The 6,184-nt window shown below is 42.6% G+C and overlaps 1 non-coding gene across 1 annotated transcript; it reads right to left on the bottom strand.

Moving 5' to 3' along the window:
• Nucleotides 1–4,232: 4,232 nt before the first annotated feature.
• Trnas-cga lies at nucleotides 4,233–4,307 on the bottom strand. Its single transcript has one exon. It is a non-coding gene; the product is annotated as a tRNA-Ser (tRNA).
• Nucleotides 4,308–6,184: the final 1,877 nt, after the last annotated feature.

Here is a 6,184-nt window from a genome sequence, read left to right as displayed (position 1 = left end):
TGACCTCAACGTTGAGCGCCCGTAAGCCCCAACACACACACACACACACACACACACATACACACACACGGACCACAGATGACAATGAGTTGGAATCACGTCTTCGAATGAGGCACTTGAGATACGGTTTGAATCCACGACATCCAGGAATATACGGCACTGTGTGACGATATCGTTTATTTTTGAGAGATGTATATGGGGCCTGAAGATGGCATAGTGGATGCCGAAACTGGTAGGCAAAATAAAATAAAATAACATCTCAATTACACAGCTGTTGTGGAGCTTCATTAATAATTAGTTGACCAGCTGATGTCCCCTGTCCACGATGGATCAAGAGAGACGAGATGAATAACAGGGGTGAACGACGGCTGCAGAGATGTGTACGGGCAAATAGTCAGGATCTATCGAGATATATATCTTATTATATATATCTATCTTATTATATATATCTATCTTATTATATATCAATGACTTGCCATTCTATATTCATGAAGAGGCAAAGTTAGTTCTCTTCGCTGATGATACAAGTATAGTAATCACACCTGAGAAACAAGAATTAACTGATGAAATTGTCAATACTGTCTTTCAGAAAATTACTAAGTGGTTCCTTGTAAACGGACTCTCACTGAATTTTGATAAGACACAGTACATACAGTTCCGTACAGTGAATGGTATGACGCCATTAATAAATATAGACCTTAATCAGAAGCATATAGCTAAGGTAGAATATTCCAAATTTTTAGGTATGTCCATTGATGAGAGATTAAATTGGAAGAAACACATTGATGATCTGCTGAAACGTTTGAGTTCAGCTACTTATGCAATAAGGGTCATTGCAAATTTTGGTGATAAACATCTTAGTAAATTAGCTTACTACGCCTATTTTCACTCATTGCTTTCATATGGCATCATATTTTGGGGTAATTCGTCACTGAGGAATAAAGTATTTATTGCACAAAAGCGTGTAATCAGAATAATAGCTGGAGTCCACCCAAGATCATCCTGCAGACATTTATTTAAGAATCTAGGGATATTCACAGTAGCTTCTCAGTATATATACTCTCTTATGAAATTTGTTATTAACAACCAAACCCAATTCAAAAGTAATAGCAGTGTGCATAACTACAATACTTGGAGAAAGGACGATCTTCACTATTCAAGATTAAATCTAACTTTGGCACAGAAAGGGGTGAATTATACTGGCACTAAAGCCTTTGGTCACTTACCAAATAGTATCAAAAGTCTGACAGATAACCAACAAGTATTTAAGAAGAAACTAAAAGAATTTCTGAATGACAACTCCTTCTACTCCATAGAGGAATTTTTAGATATAAATCAAGAAAAAAATTTAAAAAAATAAATAAATAAAAAAAATAAAAAATAAAGAAAAACAAAAAAACACAAAAAATAAAGTTGTTATATTAACTTAAGTATGTTGTTAAATTATCCTAATTATGTCATGTATTGGAAAATTCGACTCGTTCCACATCATTACGAAATATCGTATTCATGATCCATGGAACTAGTATTAATCTAATCTAATCTAATCTAATATCGATATTGTCGTTCGATTTGAGTTACAAGTGTGCTGTAGTATGGTCTTTGGCTCAACAGATGTTAGTACTTTCATCTGAGTATTGAGAAAACAACTGACCGCCCAGATGAGCCAACAGTGTGTCCTGAACGACCGTTCAGCAACTATTGCTGAGTGTGGGCCTCTGAAGCAGGTGCCTGGTTGATGCACTCATGCCGACTGCTGTTCACTGGCGACGAAGGCTGGAATTTGCGTGCCAGGGAGTCCACTGAGTGATTGCAGGTGGCGTCTTCAGATGACTCACGTTTTGTGCCCCATCGGACAGGTGGCGTTTGGCGCGTACCACGTGAAACGTTTGAAAGCAAACACCGTGCAACAAACAGTGGAAGAGTCCAGGCCACAGGAGGGAGTGTTACGTTCTGGGAAATGTTTTCGTAGCATTCACTGGGTCACGTCGTCATTCAGAAAGTCACAATGGATTAAGTCAAGTATGTATTCCCGTATGGAGGACATAGTGATAGACATCCCTGGGGTTGTGAAGCAGCTGAATGGGTTGAAAATAAATAAACCGCCAGGTCCTGGTGGGATCCCAATTCGGTTTTACAGAGAGTACTCTACAGCATTGGCTCCTTACTTAGCTTGCATTTATCGCGAATCTCTTGCCCAACGTAAAGTCCCGAGCGACTGGAAAAAAGCGCAGGTGACGCCTGTATATAAGAAGGGTAGAAGGACGGATCCTCAAAATTACAGACCAATATCCTTAACATCGGTTTGTTGCAGGATTCTCGAAAATATTCTCAGTTCGAATATAATGAATTTCCTTGAGACAGTGAAGTTGCTGCCCATGCATCAGCACGAATTTAGAAAGCATCGCTCCTGCGAAACGCAACTCGCCCTTTTTTCACACGATATCTTGCGAACCATGGATGAAGGGTATCAGACGGATGCCATATTCCTTGACTTCCGGAAAGCGTTTGACTCGGTGTCCCACTGCAGACTCCTAACTAAGGTACGAGCATATGGGATTGCTCCCCAAGTATGTGAGTGGCTCCAAGACTTCTTAAGTAATAGAAGCCAGTACGTTGTCCCCGATGGCGAGTTTTGATCGGAGGTGAGGGTATCATCTGGAGTGCCCCAGGGAAGTGTGGTAGGTCCGCTGTTGTTTTCTATCTACATAAATCATCTTTTGGATAGGGTGGATAGCAATGTGTGGCTGTTTGCCGATGATGCTGTGGTGTACGGGAAGGTGTCGTCGTTGAGTGACTGTAGGAGGATACAAGATGACTTGGACAGCATTTGTGATTGGTGTAAAGAATGGCAGCTAACTCTAAATACAGATAAATGTAAATTAATGCAGATGAATAGGAAAAAGAATCCTGTAATGTTTGAATACTCCATTAGTAGCGTACCGCTTGACACAGTCACGTCGATTAAATATTTGGGCGTAACATTGCAGAGCGATATGAAGTGGGACAAGCATGTAATGGCAGTTGTGGGGAAGGCGGATAGTCGTCTTCGGTTCATTGGTAGAATTTTGCGAAGATGTCGTTCATCTGTAAAGGAGACCGCTTATAAAACACTAATACGACCTATTCTTGAATACTGCTCGAGCGTTTGGGATCCTTATCAGGTCGGATTGAGGGAGGACATAGAAGCAATTCAGAGGCGGGCTGCTAGATTTCTTACTGGTAGGTTTGAGCATCACGCGAGTGTTACGGAAATGCTTCAGGTACTTGGGTGGGAGTCTCTAGAGGAAAGGAGGCGTTCTTTTCGTGAATCGCTACTGAGGAAATTTAGAGAACCAGCATTCGAGACTGACTGCAGTACAATTTTACTGCCGCCAACTTATATTTCGCGGAAAGACCAGAAAGATAAGATACGAGAGATTAGGGCTCGTACAGAGGCATATAGGCAGTCACTTATCCCTCGTTCTGTTTGGGAGTGGAACAGGGAGAGAAGATGCTAGTTGTGGTACGAGGTACCCTCCGCCACGCACCGTATGGTGGATTGCGGAATATGTATGTAGATGTATGTATCCTTGGAACCATAGCCACCCGTAAAAGCAGTCTGTTTTCATCGGGACGATGGCATCGACCAGCAGGACAATGCAACGTGCCACACAGCTCGCAGTGTACGTGCGTGGTTCTAAGAGCACCAGGATGAAATTACCGTACTCCCCTGGCCACCAAATTGCCAGTATTTAAAGCTAATCGAGACTTGTGGGACCACCTCAATCGGGCTGTTCGTGCCATGGATCGTCAACCGAGAGAACTAGCGCGGTTGGCCGGAGTTGGCATGGCTCCCCATCGCTGTCGGTACCTTCCAGAATCTCGTTGCCCCTCTTCTAGCGGCCCGCGCTGCAAAAGATGGTTATTCAGGCTTCTGACAAGTGGTTAATCTGACTGGACAGTGTATTTGCTACAACAAAAGAGGTCTTTGATAAGTAAGATTTAATTAAGAAAACACCGAGTTTCGCGTTGGAACGCCTGTGGTTCCGCTACGTATCGATCGCCAAACAAGATCTTTTCTGAAACTTTACAGAAGCTCTCCTGCGAACCTAGCAGAACTATCACTCCTTAAAGAAAGGATATTGCGGAGACATGGCTTAACCGCAGCCTGGGGGATGTTTTCAGAATGAGATTTTCACTCTGTAGCGGAGCGTGCGCTGATATGAAACTTCCTGGCAGATTAAAACTGTGTGCCGGACCGAGACTCGAACTCGGGACCTTTGCCTTTCGAGGGCAAGTGTTCTACCAACTGAGCTACCCAAGCACGACTCACGCCCCGTCCTCAGCTTTACTTCTGCCAGTACCTCGTCTCCTACCTTCCAAACTTTACAGAAGCTCTCCTGCGAACCTAGCAGAACTAGCACCCCTGAAAGAAAGGATACTGCGGAGACATGGCTTAGCTAGGTTCACAGGAGAGCTTCTGTAAAGTTTGGAAGGTAGGAGACGAGGTACTGGAAGAAGTAAAGCTCTGAGGACGGGGCGTGAGTCATGATTGGGTAGCTCACCGCCGGCATGGTAGCTCAGCGTGTTCGGTCAGAGAGCTGGTTGGCCTCTGTAATAAAAAACTGAGTGGAAGGATCAACAAACGAACTTTAACGGACGTCATGTGACGTCCGCATCGACCAAACACAACGATCAACAACGAACAAAATGCAAAAAGAAGTAAAAAAAATAAAAATAAGTTGGTAGAGCACTTGCCCGCGAAAGGCAAAGGTCCTGAGTTCGGGTCTCGGTCCGGCACACAGTTGTAATCTGCTAGTAAGTTTCATATCAGCGCACACTCCGCTGCAGAGTGAAAATCTCGTTCTGGAAAATTTACATTTCGCGATTACTGCACACGATTAATGATGACGATCCTGATTGCCGAATGCAATTTTTCGTATCACATCAGCAAATCTTAACTGAAGACGAGCAACTTGTGATGAAGGTAATGTGGAGCGACGAGACACAATGTAAACTTAATGGAACCGTGAATCGGTATAACAGGATGTTCTGGGCACCGGAAAATCCGCATGTTTATGTTTATAAAGCAGTCAATCTTCCAGGGGTTAATGTGTGATGTGGACTATCATCTAGGGGCTTAGTAGGACTATTTCTCTTTGTTGCTACTGTCACTTTGTTGCTACTGTCATTGTTACGCACAGCAATTTTGTCAAGTATACGTGCGCTTTATGGAGCTGATGAAGAGGTCTTCTACCAACACGACGGGGCGCCACCACACTACCACCTAGCTGTACAAGCTTTCCCAGATGACAGTTTTCTAGGGCATTAGGTTGGACGAAGAGGGCCCATTGAGTTCCCTCCACGGTTGCCAGGTTTAACATCTCTGGACGTTTACTTGTGGGAAACTGAAAGATAACGTCTGTCGACGTAAGCCACCCACGCCGGAGGAACTTCGCCAGGAGGGTACAGCGACATGTGCAGCGATCCCCACTCTAACATTCAAAAAATGTTGAAATGTGTGTGAAATCTTATGGGACTTAAGGGGCTCCGGAACGCCCTATACTTGCAATGTTAAAATAACGCTTATAAATTACATCTTTCCTCACAAAGTATTCGAGGTAGGAAGTTGAACTTTTTACAGATTATTTATTGGAATATGGGCTACAACTTAACACAGGGATTTTACAAAATTTTAGTTCAGTTATTAAAGATGATTTTTTTTCAATTGTAATGAAAATTCACAACTTTTTTTCCAATTTTTTATTTATATATTCAAAAATATACAGTTTTTTGGAAAAAGACTGTGTTAAATTATGCAGAAGGTACTGTGTAACATTTACTGAAAGTTTGAAACAAATATGTTTGGAAGATCCTTAGAAAACATGTAATTAGTATGAGAAAATAAAAGTTCTGGGAATCGAGCGACAAAGATTGGATTAACTTTTTAGTGCATTCCAGGTCCATAGGATGGATTATCTTCATCCTCTGCAAACTCCTCCTCCAGCTTCCTCTTGTTCCTCCTCCTGTTTACTCTTGCTTGTATTTCTAGACTCTTTACAGCCCTGCCTGCAGCCCGAAGGCGTTCCTTGTCTAAAGCAAGCATCGCTCGTACCATGTTAGAACCTATCTTCATTCCCATATTTCTAAATACGTTGCACCTTACAATGTTGCCATCATTGAAAGTCGCAACAGCATCATA

The sequence above is a fragment of the Schistocerca americana genome, chromosome 1, assembly GCF_021461395.2.
Source record: "Schistocerca americana isolate TAMUIC-IGC-003095 chromosome 1, iqSchAmer2.1, whole genome shotgun sequence".
NCBI classification, from domain to species: Eukaryota; Metazoa; Arthropoda; class Insecta; order Orthoptera; family Acrididae; genus Schistocerca; species Schistocerca americana.
This window is presented reverse-complemented; position numbering and strand designations above follow the sequence as displayed.